The sequence below is a fragment of the Microtus ochrogaster genome, chromosome 6 (genome assembly GCF_000317375.1).
Source record: "Microtus ochrogaster isolate Prairie Vole_2 chromosome 6, MicOch1.0, whole genome shotgun sequence".
Classification (NCBI taxonomy): Eukaryota; Metazoa; Chordata; class Mammalia; order Rodentia; family Cricetidae; genus Microtus; species Microtus ochrogaster.
Genome location: NC_022013.1, coordinates 35,811,132 through 35,838,845, shown reverse-complemented (window position 1 = coordinate 35,838,845; position 27,714 = coordinate 35,811,132).

Below are 27,714 nucleotides of genomic sequence, written 5' to 3'. Positions count from 1 at the left end.
CAGTGTTTTTGATCTTGGCCATTCTTACAGGTGTAAGATGGAATCTCAGATGAGTTGCATTTCTCTGCTGACTAAGCATGTTGAACATTTCCTTAAGTGTCTTTCAGCCATGTTAGATTCCTCTGTTAAGAGTTCTCTGTTTGGGAACCCTGATTGCTCTTCAAGCTGATGAGGGAGAGGGACATGATCGGGGGAGGGGGAGGGAAATGGGAGGCGGTGGCGGGTAGGAGGCAGAAATACTTAATAAATAAATAAAATAAAATAAATAAATAAATAATAAAATGCTTCTGGCCAAAAAAAAAAGGCCTACTGAAATTAAAAAAATAAATAAATAAAAACATTCATCACGCACACACACACACACACACACACACACACACACACACACACACAAAAGAGTTCTCTGTTTGGGTCTGTAATCCATTTTTTATTGGATTATTTGTTCTTCTGATGACCAATTTCTTGAGTTCTTTGTATATTTTGGATATTATACCTGTGTCTGATGTGGGGTTAGTGAAGATCGTTTTCCCATTCTGTAGACTGTCATTTTGTCTTGTTGACTGCGTCCTTTGCTTTACAGAAAATTTTCAGTTTCAGGAGGTCCCATTTATTGTTTCTCTCAGTGTCTGTGCTACTGGGGTTATATTTAGGAAGTGGTCTCCTATGCCAATGCGTTCAAGTGTACTTCCCACTTTCTCTTCCATGAGGTTCAGTGTGGCTGGCTTTATGTTAAATTCTTTGATCCATTTGGACTTGAGTTTTGTGTATGTTGATATCCAGTTATGCCAGCACCATTTATTAAATATACTTTTTTCCATTGGATAATTTTTGCTTCGTTTTTAAAAATCAGGTGTTCAAGGGTGTGTGAATTAATATCTGGGTCTCCAATTTGGCTCCATTGGTCTTCCTATCTGTTTTCATGCCAATACCAGTCTGTTTTCAGTACTGTAGCTCTGTAGTAGAGTTTGAAGTTAGGGAAGTGATGCCTCCAGAAGTTCTTTTATTATACAGGATTATTTTGGCTTTCCTGTTTTTTTGGTTTATTTTATTATTATTATTATTATTATTATCATTATTATTATTGCTTTTCCATATGAAGTTGAGTACTGTTCTTTTTGAGGTCTGTGAAGAATTTTGCTGAGATTTTGATGGGCATTACATGGAATCTATAGGTTGCTTTTATAAAATTACCATTTTTACTATGTTAACTCTACCAACCCAATAGAATGGGAGATCTTTCCACTCTCTGGTGTCTTCTTCAGTTTCTTTTTTCAAAGATTTAATGTCCTTATCATACAGGTCTTCTACTTGTTTGGTTAGAGTTACTCTGAGATATTTTGTTAATTGCTGATATTGTGATGTTTCTCCGATTTCTTTCAGACCATTTATCATCTGTTTATATTTCTTTAAAATAAAAAAATGGCTCACTAAAATATGTTTCTTTTTAAAATTTTTATTCTTATTTTAAATACATTTATTTTTAATATTTTTAAAAATTTATGTATGTATGCTATGTTTTCATCATTCCTCCTTTCCTTCTTCCAAATTCTTACACATCTTCTCTCCCTACTTCCTCTCAAATTCATGGCTGAGGATATGTAATATGACAATTATCTTTCTTATTCTAAAAGACTAGAGCTTTTGCTGGACCTCAGAGACTCAGTTAATGATACACCCGGAGGCCAAATAAGCCTGCTGCCTTCCTGTGTACTCCTGTTTGTTTTACTTGCCTTGAGAACAATGTAACAATCAACTGTACTTGCCTTGGATTTCTCATGTAATTAACTTTTACAAATCTAAAGTTATCCGTAGCTGTAATCTTAAATTGTTTATTCTTCCAAACCCTTAGTTTTAGAGGAAAGCTTGTGAATTGTTTGCTGAAAAGACTAAACATAGAGGTTGGAAGCGATCTTATACAGTGAATAGCCACCATAAATGTTGAGCATAATATTTGGATACTGTATAATAAGCAATGCTGTTTAAAGTACACTTTGTTTATTTGGTTAGTGTTAGTATGTGACTCATTTGTTTGTAAAATTTTGCAAAATGTTTCTCTGAAGTATCTTTTTATTTTTTTTATTTAATACTTTCTTTGTTGTTCAATAAATACAGAGCTAAGTCCTAAGTGCTAACAAACAGGGATAGTTACATGGACATATTCACAAGGCATCTTCCAGCCAGGCACATATTCAGAATCATAAAATAACAAACGTATAAAAGGGTGCATGACACTGAGAGCCTAAGTAGATAGATAATTAAAATCTGGGCTTGCCCTTGGTTAGATAACACCAAAGATATTGCTTTGAGTATTTTCTTAAATACTTAAATAATGATACACCTATGCATTATTTGTGACTCAGGGTTTATTGTTAATACATTCAAGCAACAACATTTTGTTGCCTTATCTGAGGAACATGAGGAATATATAAGGGATCTTTAATTTTTAATGAGTTCAATCCATACACAAGGCCTCTTTTTCTTTAATTACTTTGGTTATACACACATATGTAACATTTATATATATGAATATATATATACACATATATTATATTATTCATATATATAAATAATATAATAAATATATATGAATAAATATGTACTTAGAACCTGATGAGTCAATTTAATGTTGCCTGTAAGGATATGTTCTTAGGTCTGGCTACTTGTTAGTGGATAAACAATTAATGGGCTCATGCCTGAAGAAGACAGATTCACCCTTTTTCAAAAGTCATTAACTGTATCTCTCGATTCTTTATTCCTTTCTTTCTGTTTCTGTTTTGTTTTGTTTTGTTTTGTTTTGTTTTGTTTTGTTTAACAAAGCAAGGTTTCTCTCTGCAACAGTCCTACAGTCCTGGTTGTCCCAGAATTCACTTTCATAGACAAAGCTGACCTCAAACTCACAGAAATTTACCTGCCTCTGTCTCCTGTGTTCTTAGATTAAAGGTGTGTGCCACCACCACCCGGCTCTTATTTCTTTCTTTATAACATTGATAATCATTAATACTTGTAGTTTTAGATTAAAAATAAAACTTGTATTTTATGATAGATAATGAAATTAAGGCATAGCAAATAATGGAAAGGGAAGACGTTTGCTTTATTTTCAGACAGGACTATAAAAATACCTCGTATCCTACTCATGTTTCTTTGAACGGATAGTTTCTTTGCTCCAAACAACTGACCAAATAAACAAACTTCTCTATTGGGAAACATAATCATGTGCCACATATTCCACACTGAAAGATTCTACAATCACTGTGGTCCAAAGCAGATTCAAAAATGGGTAGCCACAAAACAAGAAAATGTTTAAATATGTTTTTTCCCATGTTATCCAGTGCCACAAAGGGTCATTTTAAAATTTTTGATAAATGACTTTTGTGAAGAATCAGCATATTTATGCTTTGTGCCTGTATCATTTCACTTAATATAACATCCTGCAGTTTCATCCATGCTGTTGAGTTAGAAAAGCTGAATTAAGGAAAGCATAGAATGAAAGCTAGCCACTGCTACATGAGAGATACATTCAGGAATGTTGATCAAAGGACAAAGAATTTATGCAATTATTCTCTTTATTAATATTACTATACTTTAGGGTTACACTTTTTAAATAACTAAGTATATAATTATACTATAATTTTTATGGTAAAAAAATTCAACCTGTTCACAAATATGTTAGTTATCTTATTACTTGATATTCTATAATGTATCCTTATTTCAACATAAAATTCAACTGTATTTGCTCAAATGAAAATTGAAAATATTAGCAAGTTTTAGGTAATAAAGAGAATTACTTCAAAACAAGAAACAGGTAATATGAGAAAGAAAATACATTAAAGGTGTTTCTCAAAACACCATACATACTGTCTTTTTAGATAACTTAGTGAAATTATAGAAGACCCGTGGACCAAAATGGCAACCCTACTGTACATCAAAGTATTAATCTTTAAGTGGTACTTGATGGAAAGTGCATGTCAGTAACTTAAGCTGAGCATTTTCTGATCCTGATTCTGCATTAGAGGAGTTAAGTGGGGAGTCTTTTTCCATTGCTGTCTTTAGTTAAAAAGAATTTTCTGTTTAAAATTTTGATTGTGATGTATAGGGACAACAAGAGGTTACTAACAGGAGAGAATACTAAAGTTCTCTGCCTCTACATCACAATGATGATTTTTGAAATATCTGTGCTAATGTGCTTACCAATAGAAGTGTTTAATATTTGAGGTTTAAAAATATTAATATGGTTTATAGTCTAGTAACTTTACTCAGTAATTTCCTCAATTTTCTGAATATGTCACAAGACTAGAGGCAAATTTAACAGTTGATACTAAACTAGTGGATTCTGAAGCAGTAAATTTGAAAGTATAGAACACTTTTATATTATATAAAGAAAAATAATAACCCTAAAGGTGACTTGTTTGAAGAAAATACATATATTGGTGAGATGATGATGAAATGTGTGAATTAGAAGCAATAATGAAGCCCAAATATCTCAATTATTTTATGACCCTACAATACATGTGGATGCTAACTTTGGCTTTTCATGTTTTTCGAAGTGAATTGTAGAGGGTCTCTTTTGAAAAGAATACAGTTCTCCTAATTTTACTCAGAGTTTTGCACCTGTCTTAGTTTATTATTGCTGTTAAGAGAGCATGACTCTTATAAGAGAAACATTGAATTGGGCTAGCCTGCTTACAGTTGAGAGGTTCATTTGATTAACATCATGGTGGAAAAGATGGCAGCAGGCAGGCAAGCCATGGTGCTAGAGCTGAAAGTACTACATCTTGAATGTTAACAGGAAGTTGACTGATAGTCACACTGAGGGGAGCTTGAGCAAAAGATCTCAAAGCCAGGCCCCCTGCAAAAATGAGACACTTCCTCCAACAAGGTCACTCTTCCTAATTAGTATCACTCCCTTAGGAGGCTAGTTTCTTTGAAACCACCACAGCCCCATGCTATGTACTCAAATAGGTAGCTATTTAGATAATTGGGTCTCACAAGTCTAACTTGGCAATCCTAACACCTGCATAAATCATTTCAAATCTATCCTTAAAAAGCAAAAAGTAAAACAAAATCTCCTGCTCATGGTCTGCAGTTGAGACAATCTGAACAAAAAACAGCAACATTAAATAGTATTGAATAACCATATGCATAAAATATGCATAAAATCTGTACACATCAAAATAAATGTTGGGTCAAATTAATAAATGAGAAGCAAAAATATCTCCTATGCCAAAGATCCAGTCCCCAAATTAAAGTGTGTTCTGCTCTCTAGCAAGCAGAACAGAAGCTCCAATACATTAAGAGTGGGTTTCACAAACACTTCCCTTCCAAAAACATTATAAGGACACAGAAACTGTGTAGTGCAGCACAAAGAAAAACACTTAAGTAGAGTTACCATGGCCAACACCTACCTCCATGAGATAGTGAGTGTGGTACAGTGAGACACAGATGATGGGAGAAAACCTCTCCCTTACATGGGCTTCCTTAGGTCTGACAGCTGGTAACAAAGTACTTTGCTTGAATTGTCTCACAGGGAAGAAGCATCCTTCCTCAAACTAACTTGGGGCACAGTCAGTGCATAACAATCTGTAAAATGACAGAATGGTAGTGTCTCACCCTTGGCCTTAACCAGAGGCTATCCACAGCTTGCTCTGTTGAAGCTTTCTACCTGGCAGAAAGAAGACAGAAAATTATTTGTATTGAGCTCTGAATTGATCCTTTTCTGGTTTCAGGTCTTCTTTTTTTCCACTAGGTCCATAAAAGATTTAAGCTCCTCAGCATGAAGTTGATCCACAACTTAGTTCTGACCTACCCATCACTGGAACTTCACACTGATTCATGATGAGAAAGAAACACTGAGATTTTGAGGCCTTTTCTTTTCATCCCCTCACTTACACCAGAGTAACAACTGATTGAAGTTGTAACCGTTTCTTTCACTCACACCACTTGTTTTAATCTATTTCTTTGGCATGTGGCATCTTGGCTGTCACTCAACTGAGCACTTGATATGCTTTTGTGTTCTCTGTGTTAAAAACCCAATGCTCCAGTCCCTAAATTGAACAAAATCCAGCAGATTAACTTTAAAAGATATCTGACCAAAACTTTGTAGTTCTTTAGAACTACAAAGAAGATGGAGAACAAGCAGAGTCAAAACAATTGCCCCAAACAGGAAAAGTCTTTCAAGATAAGACATTTGAAGAACACGTACTACAGGATGAAACCACGAAAACAAGAATAAAAAATAGCTAAGGGAATCTGATTAAACTGTAGCTTGGGGCTAATAATGATGGTTCAGTGTTGGTTCATTAATTGCAACAAATATATTACATTAAAGAAAGATGTTAACAAAAATGGAGAAAATACTGTGAGTTGGCAAGTCTCTATACCATCTGTTCTACTTTCCTGTAAATCCAAAATTGCTCTAAAAATAAAGTCTATGAAAAATAAAACCAGGTAAATAAATTATTTTATTCATAAATCCTATCAAAGTAATTTTTAATATGATTAACCTAAGTAACAAAATTTTGTACTGCAAATCTCATTGTTTTAAATTTAAAGTTCTCTTAGTTTGATGACTTTTTTTAACATTTTGTATTAGTCATGCATTAATTTTCACTATTATAAAATGTATGTTATGGACAACTTAAGAAAACAGATGTGATTTAGATTCCAAATCTGGCGTTTTAAAGTCTTAATGGCATAGGACAGGCTCTATGGGTTGGAACAGCCACTAAGCTCCTTTACCTTAAGATTTGAAATCAATGTCCAGAGGTTAAAGGGAGTAAGTGATTACCTCTTTATCAACAAGCCCAGAGAGAAGGCCAGTGAAGGACAACTGCTGCTCACATCCTATACCAGCTTTCAATATCACTCCTCTGGGAAACAAATTCTCAATATACAAATCTCAAAGGACACAGCTAAATTCAAAATCATATTATTTTACAGATTACCTGTAAAATAATTATATCTTTTTAAAAAATAATGTAGTTTAAACTATCTGTTTAAACTAGCATGTAGGTTTTTATTTTTTACTCTGAATTGTTTGGTTTGTCTCTAAGAAAATGTTTTCTTCAGATAAAGATTACAAAAGGAAATATTTTTGTTGGGACATTGTTTTGCAAATGTATTTTTCTCTGCTTAATTCTCCCAGAGAAACAAAAATAACATTTTCTACAATCAGTCTAATACTTCATTATCAGTGAATATTAACAATGAAAAAACGCAACAAAATGAGACAAGTAGGTGGATGATTAGCTAAGTAGGTATGTGACATATAAACCGAAGGGTTGGTGTTCTCATTCTGTGCAGTATATTGAGTACTTGCAAAGAGCTATAGATCAGAGAGTGTTTATTTATTTTGTTTTTAAATCCAAACTGTAGCTTTCCCTCCCTCCTCTCTTCTCAGTCTCTTCCCCACGCTTCCCCTCTCTTCCCTCACACTATAGACTTCACCTCCTCATTTTCACTTCAGAAAAGAGCAAGGTTCCTATGGATATAAACCAGACATGGTATATCAAGTTGCAATGAAAATAGGTACCTCCTCTGCTCTTAAGACTAGACAAGACAACCAGGTATGAATGAGTCAAATTTTTTTCTTAAGGAGCATTATTCTGTGAGCAAAGAAGGGGGTCACTTGTTAGTTCCAGGCTGCTTAGCTCTGAAATAATCACACGGAAACTGTATTAATTAAATCGTGAAATTTGAGTGATATTAAGGCTGGCTTAACTCAAACATCTCAAAATGTCAGAAGTATGCTCTAGCTAACAACAAACAGAAGATGAGAGTTTTTCATGGCTTCAGATTATTAGTCTGTACTCTAGGGTTTAATCATTAAACTAAACACCCACATTTGAAGATGTCTTAAGTAAAATTTCATTACCTACAGAGATTTTTGATAAATGTAATTGGATCAAAGCACTCACTTTCTTTTCAAGTCTTATAAAGATAATTCAGTGAATAATATATACTAAGCACAATATTTATTTGTAAAATTTAGAAGAAAATGCGTATCTTGACCCTTTCTTTTATATAAATAAATGACCAAACCTATGAAATTTATAGGAAGAGTAAAGGAATTCATATAGTTAGTGTATAATGCAGTGTGCTATAAGAATTTTTGGAAGAAATAATGTGAAGTTAAAATAAATAGCAGAATCAAGATCAGGTGAAGGTGTATAATATACAGAGTCCATCATAGCAATTGATCAAGTTCAGGATCTATGATTCCCAGCCAGATAACCAAAGAGTATACATGAGACCCAGTCTCAATAGGAACAAATGTCCTTTGCCTTTGAAATTAATTAGTACCAATATGAAATTTGCCTTTTGGCAAAATTTTTATTATTTTAAAACCTTATTTCAATACTTATATTGATCTTATATTTTTTCTAGAATTGCCCTCATTGACTCTTGCCAATAAATATGAGGCACAACATGCATTTCTTACTTTCGTTACTCATCAGTGAAATACATGATAACAACTCGAACATCTGTGTTTCTTTCAAATATTTCTGAAAAGAGTTTTCTATTTCTATATTTTATAAAGTATTCCAAAAGCCAAAAGAGCCAAATAACCCTGACTTACATACTACACAATATGTGCATTAACTCGGTTGTATTTACAATAGATATTAACTTAAGTATAATTATTTCACTTTATAAATATATAAAGTAGATGAAAATGATTCAGTATTGTCAAATGACTCTAATACTATAGTTATGATCCTGTCACCCTGTGGAACTGTTTTCCAGGAATATACTCTGCTACATGGTACAACATGGAATGAAATGGTGGCATCTTTCCCACATTTCAAGACTGCTTTGTTTGTGGCCTTTTCTCTTTTCTTACCATTGTGCAGTTTCTCAGAGTTCAACAACCTCTATACTTTTTGACCTTTTCTAACCTCTTTAAAACAGAGGTTATGGACGGGCTCAGTTGTTTTTTCTGAATTCTTTGTGTTGAGTTACATTTTCTATTCTGCTCTGTGGTTTGCTTTTTTCTCCTGTCTTGTTATTCCTCTAAGGCCTCTCAGTGAATTCCCTTTATATCCATTCTTACTTCCTGTGATGGTGCCTAATCCCCTAGTACTACTCTGTTCCTTCACTGAACTCAAGCTGAGCTCTCTCTTGTGAAGATGCACTAGCTCCCTTTATACTATATTTAAAATCTTCACTGAGAGACAGGCCTTGATGTTTGGTTTTCTGCTGGAAGCCTACTAATATTTGTAAGTGTGAATCTTAGAGAAAAATGAGAACAATGTCAAAAAACAATGTTTGGAATAAAAACAATCTTTGGGTATAACTCCTGACTATCTGAAGTCATACAAAATATGAAATACTAAAAGCTGTTAGTTTGGGTTATTGTTTTCCATAATCACATAAGGCAAAAATTAAAACTGATTTCACTTGATATTACTGTTGTTCAGCGTAAGCATATTGTGTACAGTTAACACTGAGTAAAAATGAGAATATAAAAATATGTGTATTTATACATAGACACAGTATGAAAAGTGGTGTATACTGCATTTTCATACATCATACTGGTTAATAAGAATTATACAGTTAAAAGTTAATTCATCACTTAAAAGTAGTAAAACATAGTATAGAAATTGTCAGTATACTTTATGGTACAGACTACAGTTATTTAAACTACTGTAACAATGGTATCTTGATGCTATACAATCCTATGAGGCTATATGCATACATAGGTCCATCCTGAAAAAAATTCATGAAGCAAAGAATGTATATGTTTTTAACTTAATGTGTCAAATTCTAAATATGTATTTTACACATACTAATCAGCTTTAATGAGCACTTCACAACTTTTTTTAATTCAAATTTAAGTTTGTACATTTTTATTTTAATGGTTGTGATATTTAACAACATATTTAGTATAGTAATTCTGTGTTCTATAATACAACAATATACCAAGAAATATTTATTTTTTCAAAAGTTCTTCAACAATATAGTTATTAATACAGCGGATTGCTTATCACTAACCTTCATTAGTTAAGGTTTAATTAATTTTTTCTACTTCAATGTTGTGGATAACATGGTTTTACAAATTAATTCTAGAATCCACAAGTTTTACCTGGTGTGAGTGAGAGAGAGACAAAGAGAGAGAGAGAGAGAGAGAGAGAGAGAGAGAGAGAGAGAGAGAGAGAGAGAGAGAGAGAGAGAGAGGAACATAGATGTTTGCAAATATACATCTTTTGGTTTTGGCACATGTATGTGCCTGTATATGTAGAGGTCAGATGGGTTTTCTCAGTATCATTTTTAAAGTAATCTTGCACATTTTGTTTGTAAAAGAATATCTCATTAACTTGGAATTTCTTTAGCTACTTTAGACTGGCTGGTGCGAAATCTTGAGCAAACTTTCACTGCCTCTCTAGCATGACATTACAAGTTTAGGCCATGGTACTGGCTTCTGGTCTGACTTCTGTAGTGTGAACTTAATCCATTTTTTGTGAAGAAAGCCTTTTGCCAAGTAAGCCATTTCCCTGTTCTTTTACATTTAAGGAACACTGAAGTGGCTTTTTTCAAGGAAAGGGGGCAGAGTAAATCCAAGCTGAAGTGATTCATCATTACCAAGGAAACAGAGTTTAGTTTCTCAAAAAAAAAAAAAAAAAGACTATCCATTGTTTTGTTTTACACTTTTGGCATCAAACTAAAGATTATATGTATCATATTGATAATGATACCAATTTGTATGTCCACACACATTTTGTAAATAATTGACTTACTATGCCAACTTATAAGAATTTATATCTGAGCTAATATTTATCTCACCTTAAATATTTCTAATAGTACTTTTCACTTAGAGATTACCAATTTGTAATAAGTTTCCCATCTGGAAGTTGATTCTCTATTTGACTCATACATGGCAGTCATAAGTCATCATAGCGCCATGCAACTTCAGTATTTTCTGCCTTTTACTTTTGCAGCTGACAAGTTGGCACACAATAGAATTTGTGCCTTTTTGTAGGTGATTTTCTGTGACTTATCTTCAGTCATTATTTTGTATTTATACCATTTAATAAACTAAAAATGTCTTATGAATTTTTACTTTATCTTACAGATTTTAAGTTACCTTCTGCTATTCCTGACTTACAGAGTCCCCTAACTTAAAAAAAATATTACTATAAGGCATTTTGAAAATAAACTCTAATCAAGTAACTTCTGATATATGAACATAAATTTTAACTTCTATTACCATCTTAATTAGGCATAGCACAAATTCTTCATTTTGATCTTTTCTAAAATATTGTTTGGTAGATACATTTCATGTAGTTATTGAGTTTTTCAGTTATTTATTAAAAGTTTACAACTATTAAAATATGTGTATAATGGAATAATAATTTTTATATAAAATTATAAATGCAAGGGGTCTCCATTACTCCATTCATGTAATGAATTTGACCACATTACTCTGTGTTCCTTCTTTGATCCCCTACCAACTCTCCTGCTCCTTCTCCTCTGCTCTAATAGCCTTCTTCTGTTTTGTTTTTTGTTCATTTGTTTGTTTCTTAGATTATAGATTTTCTATTATTCCAATTATTGCATATTTTTCTTTTTCTCAGGCTATCAATACTCAAATTTGATTCTAGAGATCATGGTAAGAAGCAAAAGTCAAAAATGAAACAGACGATGCCCACCAGAAAGCCAGATAGGTTGCCAATAGATGTTCTTTTCTCTCTGTTCCGCCAGACCCAATACCTCAGTTTTGTCCTTAGGTACAACAGCAGCAGACGCCTCCATTGCCCCCACCCACATCCCCTATGGATCTCATAGACCACAACTTACTAAACATGTTCTCCTCAAGTGTTGCTGCATCAAAGGACCCAGTACCAGCAAGCATTACCTATAAATACATGAACACTCTAGTTCAGTATGTCAGAAAAAAACAAGTAAAACACATGCATCACAATCTCTGAAACTCCAGAGAGGAAATAGAAACCAAGTAACAAAACACCAATCTAACAAAGACAAACCAGAAAACTGAGACGTAGATTTATAATTAGCCCAAAGGCAGATGCCTAGGTACCAACATAACAAAATAAGTACCAGCCAGGAAGATATGTCTCAACTAGAGTCAAACTATCTTACCATGTCAGACCTTGAATACTTCAACATAGCTAAAGCAAGAGAGACCTTGAAACCAACTATATGAAAATGATAGAGTTTGTTAAAGAGGAAATGAGTAAATACCTTAAAGAAATCAAGGGAAACATAAACAGTTAAAAAACACAAATAAAATGTTCAAGAATTGAAAATAGAAATATAGGCAATAAAGAAAACAAACAGGGAATTCTGGAAATGAAAAAGGTCTATGAGTTTGTGCAGGAACTACAAAGGCAAGTTTGCCAATAGCCCTTAAGTTAACTGCCCACTGGGGTGTGGCCTCTTTTACTATTTATGCCAATGTAAAGCATGTATCTGGCCTCTTTTTTGGCTGTGGGACTTGGCTGCTGTTTTTCATTTCAGCAGAAAATATTGATTTGTGAGTCTATACCCTAAATAAATAACCATCTAGTATTTTTAATTTTGAGCTAGTGCGGGATTTCTTCTAAGCATCCTTTTTTATCTGTCACCCACATGGCCAACTAGATTAGTGTGAGCTTACTCACAATAATAGTAATAATGAGTGAATACCTGTGAGATATTATTTATAGGCAATTTACATTGGTATAGATTCTTGTATATTGATACAACTTAAATTATACTGAATATGTTCCTATTTTTCTCCACCATATATGTATATCTAGGCAAAGTTATTTCGTCCTATTTTGTGCATGCATGACTCTACCTCTGCTTAAAATATTTTTGTTAATTGATACAATTTTAGGATATATTTGTTATAATGCAAAATACATTTCTTCCTCTGATAAAGATACTTATACATATTTTACATTTTGAGGTCATTGTCCTCATTTCTTGCACAGCTGTTTATTGTATAATATTCTAATATGAAGTCTTAATCTTTAAATTATATAGGTGTTAAGAAATATAGATTAATAGTCATTTATGTTTGTCATACTTAGACTAACCAGGTTCTTTAGATACATAGAGACTGTATTCTGCATAGATAGGTAATCTCCAACCACTTCAAGAGCTGTAGAATACAGCATTTAAAAAACTTAGGGTTCTGTTGAAGTGACACAGGATTGCTCCTGGCACCACTGATCTATTCCCGAAAGAATGTTGAACACGGAAGACACTACACTTGGAGCTTGCTTTCTTCCTGGCAAAACTGGCCTTTGGGCAAGGAACTGCCTATGCCCCAACCACTGACAAGGTACATGGTATCCAGAAATAGATAAGCAAGACTCAAGGAAAAAGACTTTCAAATCTTGCCATACAGGGTAAGATGGTTTTGAAAAATTTCCTGCCTCTGCAAATGGTCTGTCAGCTACTCTAGGCCTTAGCCAAAGTTGGTTGCTTCAACGTTGCAAACGAGACTTTGAGTGATTGCGCAGGTAGCCAGTTGTCTCTGTCATTTGTAGCACATTTTGGAAGTTTCTTGACTGAACTTCCTTCTTACTGAAGTAATATTATTTCCCTTCTCAGATCATCAATGGGATTGACGACTAGATTGTTGTAGTTACTTTCCTCTCATGACTTGCCCAAGTTATTTATTATACAAGATTTAAACTCATTAGGATAGTATAATTTATTAAACATATTTGTTCTTATTGTATGTAATTTTGTATTAGGCTTAGAACTCCTTTATTTAAACAAAAGGGGAGGTGCTGTAGGAAATCCTACAGTCAGTAGCCCTTAAATTACCGCCCGTTGAGGCATGGCCTCTTATGCTACTTATGCCAATGCATGGCCTCTTTTCCAGCTGTGGGATTCGGTTGCTGGTCTCCGTTCCAGCAGAGGATGTCAATTTGTGAGTCTACCCCTAAATAAATAACCATCTATTAGTCTCAATTCTGAGCTAGTGTGGGATTTCTTTTAAGCATCCTCTTTGACAAATTTCAACAACAGAATGCAAAATATGGAAGAGAGAATCTCAAGCATTGAATATATGACAGACAAAATGGATATTTCAGGTGGTGGTGTTTGTGTGTTTCCCTTCTTTGAGTTATACTGGTGGAGGGTTGTCATATGCTTGTGTTATTATGGATGTTGTTGGCTTCCTTGGGTTGTGGTTTTCCTATAGTTGTTAGCTTGTTGTTTTTGTGGGGCTCCTAACAGTGGGACTGAGGCCTTTTCTGATCTTTTCATTCTCTTGGAACCTACTATTGAGATGTCCTGCCAAGCCCAACTCTGATATGAGGGTTTTTGCCTAGTCTTCTTGTTACTTGTTACTCTATGTTTGACTGATAACCCTGAGAGCCTAATCTTTTCTGAATGGAAACTGACTGAGTGTGGATCTAGCAGAGAGGGGAGGTAGGCAGGGCAAATAGGAGTAGTGAAGGGATGGAGTACTGTTGTCAGAATGTGTTGTATGAAAGAGCAAATAAAAATAAGAAGCTCAAATCATGAAAAAGACTTGAAGAAATGTTCAACATCTTTAATCATTGGGAAAAAACAAATAAAAAGTATCTTGAGATTCCATCTTACATAAGAACAGCTAACATCAATAACACAAGGGGAAGCTTATGTTGATGAGGATGTGTACCAAGGGTGACCTTCCTATATTGGTGGTGTAAGTGCTACATTTAGCCACTATGGACATTCATCAGAAAATTGGAAATCTATCTCAACTCAGCTATACCATTTTTGGGCATAAACCCAAAGGATATACCTTCATACCACAAGGATGTTCAACTATGTTCACAACAGCTCTATTCATAATAGCCACAAACTAAAGACAACCTACATGTTTTTCAAACAAAGAATGGACAAAGAAAATGTGGTACATTTATACAATGGAGTATTACTCAGCTGTTAAAATGAAGTCATAAATTTACAAGCAAATGGATGAAACTAGGGGAAAATCACCCTGATTGAGGTAGTCCAGACTCAGAAAGAAAAATATGGGTATGTATTCACTTAAACAGCGGTATTAGTCTTAAGTAAATGCTAACTAAGATATAATCCCTAGACCCAAAGAGGTTAGAAACAGCGGAGGACGCTACTGGGAATGCATGGGTCTCTCTGGGAATGGGAAATAGAATAGATTTTATGGGTGGACTGTAACCTAGTGGGAATGGGTATGGGAATGACAGGATAGGCTGTAGATTGGATAGAGGGAAAGAGTTTGAAGAGAGATAGCTGGAATGGGGGAGGTAGTTTGGGGGCCAATACAGAAGCTCATTATATTGTAAGTATCCTGGAATCTATGAAGATGATCCCTAATAAGTATTCCTAGAAATGGGAGATATGTAGTCTTAATTGGATATCTCTTTTATCCAGGCAAGGTTTCTAATGGTGGGACTGGGCTGTATTCAAATGATTTGTTATACATTATGGTACTCTAATAGTCTCTAAACAACCCAGATTGATACGAAGGCAAAGGGTTGCTCTCTGCAAACTGAGAGTGGGGCTTCATTGCTGAGGACAACATCTGCACAACTCAATGAACAGTGAGAAATCATGCTAATATCTACTTGGAGTCTTTAAGTTCTATTCACTTTGGTTAGGGAAGATATTATGAAGGCTGCTAAAAGAGAAATGTGGACACCAACCCAAACCAAAAAGCTTTGATATACATTCTGCCTTGCCTGCAAATTATGCTAAGGTAATGATGGCACAGAACTTTTGACAATAGTCAACCAATGTCTGATTTGACTTAAAACTCACCCCAATGCCTAAGAAGGAACACATATCCATCATTGTAGTGATCTGCGTGGTGTCACACCTGATGGAAATGTATAATCAACTCCTGAGATGGCTAAGGCCTGACCTATGCTATGATCACGCAATGATTATCAGCTGCCTGGATATGCGTGAACCTATGGGCAGTGCCCACCTGGCAGTTCGGGGTTGGCAGCCCATGCCTATTTAAGGGCTGGGAGAGGTTTGCTGGAGAGAGAGAAAGAGAAGGAGAAGGAGATAGATTGCTGTGAATAAAGTCCTGAAAACTGCTGCAAGAAGAGCTCCAGGTGTTGCATTTTCCTGGCTGGTCGAGGGTGAGACATGACACATCATTGCTTGTGTAACCAAGAACCAGAGACTAGATATTTCAGAGATGTGGGATATTTTACTCTTGACTATTTAGTGGGGCACACCATCCAGCTCTCAAATAAAACACATATTGAAGATTATTGTTAGTAATGAACGCCCAACCTTAGCTTGGCTTGTTTCTTGCCAGATTTCCTTAACATTTATCATGACAATCTTTTGCCACTAGGCTCTTATCTTTCTCTATTTTTCTATACCTTTCTTTACTTCTTTCTCTTTGGCTTACTGTGCAGCTGGGTGGCTGGCACCTGAAGTCCTCCTCTCCTTGTTCTCTCATTACTCTTCATTCCCCCTCCTCCCATATTTTTCCTCTATTTATACTTTCTGCCTTATAGCCCTGCCTATCCTTGCTCCTGCTTTGCTATTGGTCATTCATCTCTTTATTAGTACCATCAGTGTTGTAGACAGGCACAGTAACAGAGCTTCGCAGAGTTAAACATCCTAAACAAAAGTCATGCACCTGACAATAATATTCCCCAAAACAGAAACCTAGGAAAAAAACAAAAGAATACTCTCAAATCAAATAAATAATTTCTAATGATGTACTACTATACTCATCAGTGCCTTATCCAGTCATCATTAGAGAGGCTTCCTTCAGTAGCGGGTGGGAACAGATACAGAGACTCACAGCCAGATGTTAAGTGGACATTAAATTGGAGGTCTACAAAAAAATTCCTCTCCTCACAGCTTAGGGAATCCCACAGAAGAGGAAGCTGAAAGATTTAAGAGTCAGAAGGGGTAGAGGACACCAGGAGAATACCCTGGTCTGAACCAACTAAGGAAGATGTATATGAGCTCACTGAGACTGAAGCAGCAAGCACAGGGTCTTCCTACACCATGTCTTCTGTGTATATACTACATTTACTACCTTAGAAATTTCTGGGACTCCTCATTGTGAGAGTAGATAGATGGCTCTCTGATGCTTTTGCCTGTTCATGATACTATTTTCCTTCTGTTGAGTTGCAGTGTCTAACTTTGATATGGAAGTTTTTGTTTCAACTATTTATATTTTATTTTGATGGGGAAGAGTTATTATAACCAAAATATACTATATTAGAAAAAAATCTATTTTCAAATAAAAGAAAAACTATTATTTAAAAAACTTTTTCTTTTCAATTCCTATCTGTGTGTACTTCATTTTGTAAGTAATACTGAATTTCAGTTATGCTCTTTATAACCCAAAGAAGTAAACAGAAATATGTAACTACTGAGTAAATACAATGAGATGATTTAATAACTAAAAAAATAAGGCAAAATGATGACACATTTGTCCTGAACATTTAGGTATTTCCTTGGTAATATAAATTTCAAGAACCTATTATAAATGGTCATAATTCATTTTTCAAAATGAAATGGAGCTATACTTAAGCCTTGTTTCAGCTAAACAGCAGTGAAACAGAGTATAAGAAAAAAATGTAGCCATTTCTGTTGCTGTTTTTATATACATATTCCAACAAATACGCCAGCATATCGTGTTCAGTGTTAGAAAGCACAGTCACTAGTCAGAGTGAGCTTTGCAAGCTAGGACATGTTATCTGCTGTATATTAAACTGACAGGAGATTATTTATGAGTAAAACCACCCAAAAGTAGCCAAGGAAACACTTAGTTAAGCCTAGATGAAACTGGCAATGCATTATAAATGAATAAGGGTTTATCTATATTATTAAATTTTTGGTTCAAATTTGCAGCATTTAATGATATTGTGCATTATGAGAAGCAAAGGAATTTTATCACTGTGCAAACTTCAAAGGCTATACTTGCATAAACCTGACATGAATTGGTCAATGATACAGAAAAATATGAGATGTATTATTCTTCTATCAATAAAGTATGCTATTTTGACTTATAGTACATATTAAGTGGCAGTGTTTTATAAAACAGCGCTTAAAAATACAAAAGAGTTAATCTGCAGATTAGTACTATAGGCAGTACTGCTATCATCATGTACTATATATTAAATGCATAATTGTATGTGTTGTACTTTTTTATAAGTGGCAATTAGTTTACAATTCAGAAATGCACTGAGCCATGTATTTCAATGTGCATGATGTCTACAGTCTGCAATTGACGTAATCTTCATGGCATATCACACGACTGTGGTATGATTCAAGGGTATGTGATATGCCTTATTTACTCTTTTTTTTGTTTTTTTTTCCCTTTTTTAAAATTTATTTATTTATTGAGGATTTCCGCCTCCTCCTCGCCACCGCCTCCTCCTCGCCACCGCCCCCCACCCCCATCAGCCCGAAGAGCCATCAGGGCTCCCTGACCTGTGGGAAGTCCAAGGACCGCCCACCTCCGTCCAGGTTCAGTAAGTTGAGCATCCAAACTGCCCAGGCCCCCCCAAAGCCAGCACGTGCAGTAGGATCAAAAACCCATTGCCATTGTTCTTGAGTTTTGGTTTCTAGCCATAAATAAAGGACAGTGAACTTATAATTCGCAATTCTAGAGAAGCTAAATGAGAACGTGAATCCAAAGACAAACATATAGGCATCCCCCTGAATATTAACCTTCATCAGGCGATGAAAGGAGACAGAGACAGAGACCCAAATTGGAGCGCCTTATTTACTCTTAATGCATGAACTGATTGTTTTTTTTTTTTTTTTTTGAGACAAGAGACACACTGTGCAGCTTTCTTTTTACCTCTGATGGGTCTTGAACTTACTTTGAACAGCAGACTAGACTCAAATGTACAGAAATCCTCTTGCTAGTGTATTTACATTTCTCTAGCAAAGTTTTTGCTCAATTTTTAAAATATATTACTGGGGGTATTATATACTTTCTATTTGAAAAAATTTAAAGTTATCTTAAATTCCCTATAGAATAAAATGCTTTATAATCACATCTTTGAGAACTTCATGCAATATAATTTCATCATTGTTTACTCCAGTTCTTCACAAAGTCTTCCTATCTCCCAACTTCATGTTCTCTTATTTTTATTATTTAATAATTTATAGAAGCCAACTTTTGTTTTCTATATATTTATAATTTTGGTGATACCCACTAGAGCATGAATGACCTAAAAAAGAGCCAGATCCTTACAGAAAACAATACTCCTACAAAGACCATAAATAATCCACAGTTTCTCTATTAGAAATAAGGACTCATAAGCCTCTTTACTCTGTGCTAGAATATTGCTTGGTTTAGTGTTATGTTGTGAGTTCATTAATGTAGCACCTCTGTTCTATCCAGAAAGCCAGCATTGCTTTGTTTCTTTCTTCTTAAGCATTCTTATAATCATTATGCCCACTCTGCTGTTATAATTCTTTTACCGTGGCTATGAAATGTGACAGAGATGACTCAATTGTGGCTGAAAATGCCTGTCACCTATTCTCTCCATTTTTTTATCAATCACACGCTTCTGTATTAACTACCTAAGACTACGAGAAGTTATTTCTCCAGTGAGATATAGACTTTCAATAATCTACAGATAAAAATATGAATTTAGAGTGCAGTTTGATTATCTATGCCTACTGGCAAAATAAAACTGGAAGATTTCTGTTGGTGACCTGTAAGTCCCCATCTATGGGTTTCAAGCGAGATTTGCAATTCATTTTGCTTTCTGAGAAGCAGACCTTAAATCAAACCAGAATATTATTAATGACCTCTATAACATTTTTGGGAGTATTGCACCCATGTATATATATTTTTTTATGATTTCTTCTTTTAAAGGAATTGTGGGAAATAACTTAATGGCTTTTATCTCTTTCTCTAGCTCTTTCGATGCAGGATATTAAGTAATTAAACACCACAACTTTGAAAAACAGAATTTGGGCTCTAATCTTGGCCTTGGATCTTACCAGCTGTAACTTTGCCAAAGTTCTTCCTGCAAGTTGGGGTTCCTAGTGACAGAGTAAATGGTGAGTGATTGTATAGTCACACTGCTTGGAGCACAAAACACTAAAAACAGGATTAAAAAACTGAGGCAGGCCAATGAGCAGACAGAAGCCCATGCCGTGCTCTGGGATGGCACCTTCTCGTGGGATGCCACCTTTTTTTTCCATGTATATTTCTTGATACATTGATCAGAGTGTTCAGAGCTGGGTAAGACTACTGGTGACTAGAAAAGGACCATGGTGAGTATGGAGAAGTGAGACCTTACGTTAGGAAGGTAGTAGAACCCTGGCAATATGATTGCAGAATGGGAAATAGCTTCTGGGTTACATTTGGGGTCATGTGTCTTCTTCTTTCAACTTTAAAACCCCTATCTGATTCAGACCCATTTAGGCCCTGGGCATGCTACTTCAGTCTTTGTGACTTCATGTGAGCTTTGATTTTCTGTATTTATAGTCTTGTATCTTGGTTGTCCCCCATGCCCTCTGGCTCTTATATTCTTTCTATATCTTTTTGAACAGTGTTCCCTGAACCCTTAGGGGAGTGATTTGATGAAACACTTGGCTTTATCTTCTATCTTTGATAACTCACAGAACTATTCAAACAGAATTTCACTGTCTTAGACAATAACTATTTTATTTTTAATTCCTCAAAATGTACATTCACCAGTGAATGGTACTTCTGTCTGAAAACAAGGCATTTGAAAGGTAAAGAATTCTTTAGGTCAAGACCCTAAAGATTGGATTAATAAATAACGTTATAAAAAAAGATATGAGAGAAGTAATCTCTTTGTGAGGCATTTGAGGCTGTGGTGAAAAGATAGCTGCTTACAGAAAGAAGCAAGTGGGGCATCAGCAGACACTTGTTTACCATGCTCTTGAACTTCTAAAATTCAAAGTTGTGTATATCCCGTGGGGATGGTCTTATGTCTTCCTTGGTCTTGAACTTCTAAAATTCAAAGCTGTGGATAACTAAAGTGATTGGTCTTGCTTTCTCCTTGGTCTTGAACTTCTAAAATTAAGAAACGTGAGAACCAAAAGTCTTTTGTTTAAACTACTGAGTCAATGCTAGTTTTGTCAAAACAATTTGAACATAGATAAATTTGACATAGGTAATAAGTCTCTGTGCAAATACTCTTGTTGATAAATTGCTCCTCCGTGTTTTTGCTTTGCTATGTGTTAAGACACCAAGACTCACTCTCTGACAATAAAAGCTGCATTAAGATTTTCTAATAGGAATATTGTTCATGATTTATTTTTAAATGTATTGTCATTTGGGGTAAATCATTTTCATATAATCTGCATGGCCAGCTAGTTCATGATAGAATTCACTATTAGTCATTATCGTTGCTTTTTTTATATGTGGATTGTGTGCCTCTGGTTTTATTTCAGTTCACAGTGATGTATCTGGCTCATTGAAATTATTTTGATTATTTTGTTTTTAATCACTGGATGGTTCAGCTATTTCAAAATAACAATAGCTTCATGGAAGATTCCACTGCTCAGACTTTCAGACCATCCAGTATCAATGGTGCTTGAAAGGCCAGTGTTCTATCAATCTTTCTTGTTAATAACCTGTTATAGGATTCTTCCTAAATATGAGAAAAGCAATGAACAGAGAAGCTGAAGAAATACATTAATTCACTTAACTATTTTGCTAAGGGCCAGTCCTGCATGTAACAGTGTATATTTTTCATTAGCTAGAATAATAAAAAATCAAATGCAATTAACTGAGCTAATATGAAGGGACAAGATAAATGGTATATCCTAATAGAATTCCAATGCTAACAACTTCAAGCCATAGCTGTCCTATTTGTGGACTAGAGCAAATATTGTTAAGCTAAAGAACCAACTAATAGATGATTAATGTTCCTTATTAAATTAGATGAAGGAAAATAACAATGTTTTGCTGTTAGCAAGTCAGTGGAAGAAAAAAAGAAACTTTGACAAGGATATGTTTTCCTCAAGTTTTATTTTATAAAGATGGTCAATGTAATTACTTAGAGAATTGAAATTTGTCTATTATTGACTGTGCATGTTCCTTTAATTTTATATGGAAGGATAATTTATGGTTCAGACTTGCTTCTCTAAGTAAGTAGCAGACATATACATTTGCATGTATATACTGCACTTAATATTTTGTTCAAGATCTCACAAAAAAGCTGCTGTAGATGGGAGATGGATCATCAGGTAAACGCACTAGACATTGATGCTGATAATCTGAATTCTAGCTCCAAATTCGCACTGTCGTTTGTTCATTAACTTTCACATGCAAGCCATGATGCATGTGCATCCACACACAAACAAATAAATAAATAATAGATAAATGTAATTTCGGAAATATTTCTAACAAACTGATTGAATGAAGATTTATTCATTCAATAAATTTTATTCATTCAGTCTTGTTTTTTTTCCTTTAGATAGTATTACCATTCATAATATTTTATACGTTTTTCTTTATGATCATACGATGATGCAGAAAAATGAAGCTTTCTCAAAACTGTACCTGAGAATCTAGAGAGGATAGAAAACAGATTTCCAAAATATTCTTTTCTTTCTCTGTGGGTCCCTGGGATGAAATTCATTTGGCAGAATTAGGATGAATGATTTTTTTTAACCACCTACCCATCCTGCAAACCATGGAGAATCCATTTTGTTCAGAATTATGTGAGCAAGCAGGGAGTCAGAACAGTAATCAGAATTGCCATAGAAAAGGGAAAATGTCCTGTAGGTGTTTGTAGAGAACAGACCTAATTCCTCACATGAAATGGAATGAAACACTGCCTGATATTGTTACTAAATGTCAGTGGCTCCTTTATTTCCTTTCTTCCTTTAATCCTAAAGATTATAGCAAAATGGGTCATGAAGGGTTGATTTGATGTATTGGTGTTATAAAGATCATGAACCAAAAGAGACTTGAGATTCATTTGGTTTATGTATTCCAAGTCATGGTCTGTCTGTCATTGAGAGAACTCTGCAGGAACTGATGCAGAGACCATGGATAAATGCTGCCTACTGGCTTCTCCCAAAAGTAAGTTGGCTTGCTCAGCTGAGTTTTTAAATTTTATACAACTCAGGACTACCTGCCCAGGTATGGACGTTTCCACAGTGGGATGGACCCTCCCACATCAATCATTAATCAAGAAAATGGTCTACAGACTTGCCTAAAGGAGAGTTTTAAGGAGTGTTTTCTAAGCTAAAGTTTTCTTTTTTCTGATGACACAAGCTTGTGTCAAATTGACATGAAAAAAAAAATCTAAATAGTACACATAGAGATTGCCGCGCAGCGCGGCCCGGGTCAGCGCTCTATGCGCTAGACCCCAGTTCGCGAGCTTTGTGCAAGGGGCTGAAGGTTGAGAATACAGACACAGAGACAAACCTTTTAACACTGATACCAAAAGCCCCTCTTTATTAATACCATGTAGACTTAAATACACTGCAGTCATGGCCTACAGGTGATAATCCCATCCTCTGATCCTCTAACGAGGCACAGCTTCTAGTAACTTCACTTAGAAGGTTATAGCAGGGTAGAGCAGCTGAAAGCCAGGACTCAGTTAATCCCAACATCCAGCTGAAGGCGAGGACTTAATTGGTCCCAACAGAGATAATATACATATTTTTTTCTAGTATAGGTCTAAGATTTTATGATGCATTTTGTGTTACAAATGGTCTCTCTTTCTCTCTCTTTCCCAATTTTATACTATCTATTTACACTTAAGTAGCCAAGTACATGTATATATATATTGTATCTATATGTATACACATACATACATATGTATATTTTATTGATTATAAAATAGCAACTGGCATGCATTTATTTATAGTTATTGTGATTTTATTTTAATATGTCAACATAGATTCAAATGCTAAGACAATAGAGTTGAATTTTGTACAAACTCCTCCTCTTTATAGAAAAGCAGTTAAATTGATAAAATAGTCACTCTACCAATATAGAAACACACAGAGACAAACCACACACACACACACACACACACACACACACACACACACACACACACCCCTTCCAAGTCCCCAAGTAAAGTAATAAATATAAAAACATAATTAAAGAACATTGCCACAGGGTATGGGAGTTATATATGATTCATAGACTAATAGTAAAACTGTGTCCAAAACAGTCAAGAATTTTCCTCATTTAACTAGTAGCAAAGGTATAACAACTATGAATTCTAAATTGTTGACATTTAAAAATGGAAAGTTTTAAATGTTGATAAGAAGATAATTGGATAAGATAATCTTAGAAAACATTTCTTTATTCTGAAATGTGGAAGGCCAATCTCATTATATCATTATAAGTATCTAATTTTCTTTTTGCTTTTTTTCCTTATTGCTGAGTGTTGTTCTATTTTACTTTCTTGGTATTTTGAGGGGAGGTTGTTATAGTTTCCTTTTATTTGTTTTGTTTGTTTATTTATAAAGAACTTAAAGTTGAGTGGGTAAAAGGAGAGAATCTGAAGGATCTGGGGGAGGGGAAGAATTGATAAAAGTATATTTAAATTTAAAAATTGTTTTAATATGTGAAAATATAATAGAAAATGAAAATGAGTCCAATTTGTCATACAATAAGTAACACAAAGCATATATAAACACAAATAGTTGGATTTGTTGTTATATACCTTGAGGAAATCTCACCAGATATATTCTATTTTTTGTATTAATTGAGAAAAAGTTGTAATTTTATTAATAAATATTTGGATTTAATGGCTTCAATTTTATTGTTGAAATTAATGATAGCTTTGTGAATTATTTAAATTTTTCATGTTATATTTTGATCATATTCTTTTGCATCTTCTAACACCTCTCAAATTTTCAACATCCTCTGAATCACTCATCTTTCTATTTCTCACACCATCAAAACAGTCTAGATTAAAACAAAATACAACAATAAGGCAAAAAATAATAAATTAAAAAGTGCACAAAAATGATAGAATCTGTTTTGTGTTGATTAACTACTCCTGGCCAATGTGCCTGTCCTAAAATTGGTAGATATAACCAGTGTCACTCCATTGGACCTTACTGATATTTCCTTTCCCAGAAAGATTAATACAGTTAACTATTAATCTTTATACAAATGACTAGGTTTTTATTTATTCATTCATTCTTTTTAAAATATAAAAATAAAATATAATAAAATAATATAAAAAACTAACATTTAAGTTGGTCAAAGAAACCAACAGAAGGCAAAGAGCCAAAGAAAAGGTACAAGATTCAAAGAGACACTTATTCTCTTACTCAAGAATCAGATACTTAGGCAGTGATCCCTTATGCTAAATTATGTTTCATAGGTTTTGCTCTCCTTCAGTCCAGGGACTATGTATGCTTTTATTTAATATCACAGTGAATATTTTGAATAAATGAACACAAGAGCAGGAAATAACATACCTTTAATTAAGTGGAATATTAGTTGCTGAGTTTTAATGTATTTGTACACTGAGGTTTTTCAAGTAAAACATATTACTTAAAATATATGTGGTGAGCCTCAAATATATGTATATATATATATATATATATATATATATATATATGTAATTTTAGAAAAAATAAATTGCTATAGTAAACTATCTACTTCACTTGAACATTTTCCCTTAGATTGTCTCTGCAGCTCATTTTCATAATGTCATAATAGGCAATGAATGTGTTGTCTCTATGTTTAAATACATAAAACTGTTCTTCCCTCTAGAGTGCTTGTGTAAGGCTTTCTGATTTAGAATATATTGGGAAAATTGCAGTAATACTATTGATGTTCCCATCGGTTTGGGTTTAAGCCCATAATTAATAGCTTGTTTCCTGTCGTTTCAATGGACATAATCAACTTCTAAGCTAATTACAAAGTAGAGAGCTATAAAATACTCCCCAAATTAAATGGAAATCTGCTTTCGGAACAAAAGGCATTTACAAGTTCAGAGACTGAAGTGTGCTCACAATGCTCAAGCTGTCATTTGGAAATTTTTCTACTAAGAATGTAATACATGCTGCTAACCTTCTGATATGCCTTCTGATATGTATGTGCTACCATAGGAAATGTAAGTGATCATCTGTCACTGTAGCCATTTAACCAGCTCATGCATTCTCTAGGTGACAACAAGTAGTAGGTAGGTTATTTTTCCACCAGTTATCTTTGTGGTTCCATTGGAAATGAGTTAATTTCATGGCTGGAAAACAGCATTTTGTCATAAATCCAATACTGTACTAAGAGTGGTTTTTTTAGAGATAGAGAATGTATCACTCATTACATTCTCTATAGTGACATAATTTTTTACTACTACCACTTCATATCATTTTTATAAATTTGTACTTCAAAATAACAAAATATAATTTATTAAAACTGATTAAAAGACTATTCTGACCAGGGAAGCAGCTATACTAACAACAGATCTTCATATCTCCCTCTTCTTCAAATTCAATCCCCCAGTCTCATCCTCAGCTCTTATTTGCTGCTTCCCCTTCTTCTCTGTCTCCACTTCCAGTGGATCACACAGATCTCCCTCTGCAAACTTCCTTCCCTCCACTGATTCCATTATCCAAGCTTCCAACTCTGGCAGGCAATCCCTGGAAACACTCAGGCCACTCCAACTAGGGAAGCAGGTAAGCCAACTAAGCAGGCTGGCAAACTCCTCTCCAGATCTCCATATACAATGTCCCAGCTTCACCTCTAGTTCTGTAGTAGACTACCTGTTGTGTCCCATCCTCTCTCACTGTCCTCACTCCCAAGGGACTTTGTAGATTCTGGTAGAATAGCCTCGTTATCCTTCTTCTGTAAACCACCTGAATACCATTCCTATCTCATCTCCCTTTCTAAAAGTCAGCCCCCAATACCTAGAAACAAACATTAAAAAGAAAGTCTAGTGGCCATTGTTGTAGAACATTATTTTAAATAGGAAAAGATGTGTTACATTTGTTTATGATGCAGAATATTACTTTAACTGTGTAAAGGTGTGATGTTTTTGTTTATGCTGATTTGCTTAACTATGTGAAGGTGTGTTGCATTTGTCTTACCTTGCCTGCCTAAGGCAGGTGATTGGTCTAATAGGGATCTGAATGGCCAATGTCTAGGAAAGAATAGGCAAGGCTGGCAGGCAGAAAGAATAAGTAGGAGAAGAGGAGAGGAGAACAAGGAGAACAAAGGCAGCACACACAGGGCAAGAAGCCAAGCAGCTACCAGTCAGTCAGAATGAGAAGCGGAGAAAGTAAGTTATACAGAAGAAAAAAAAAAAAAAAAGAAAAAGCCTTGAGGCAAAAGGTATATAATGCAAAACTGATCACACCTTGAAAGATGCCAGAATTCCCTTGTAGTCAGCACACAGCTACCAAAACCTCTTAAGAACAAGAGAGGACAACAGAGACCAAGGAATAAAAACAAAAACAAGACCATGAGGCAGCACCTAGAATTACACTCATCTGCATCCCAAATGCCTAGATGTCAGGACAAAAACAAAATCAATAATAGGATGACTATATGTACGCACTTGAGCCTAGCAACCTTACCACAGCAGACCCTGAGAATTGCAACATCATTAAAGCACAACACGATGACCTTAAAATATCTATTATAAATTTGAAAAAGGTACTTAAAAAGGAAATGGATTATTCCATTAAATTAACCAATGAAAACACAAGCAGACAAGGGGAGGAAATAAATAAAACCTAATAGTAGAGACAAAATCAATAAGGAAAACCAAATCTGAGAGAAATCTGGAAAGAAAAAAAATTAGGAAATGGACAGGAAACTCAGAGGTAAGC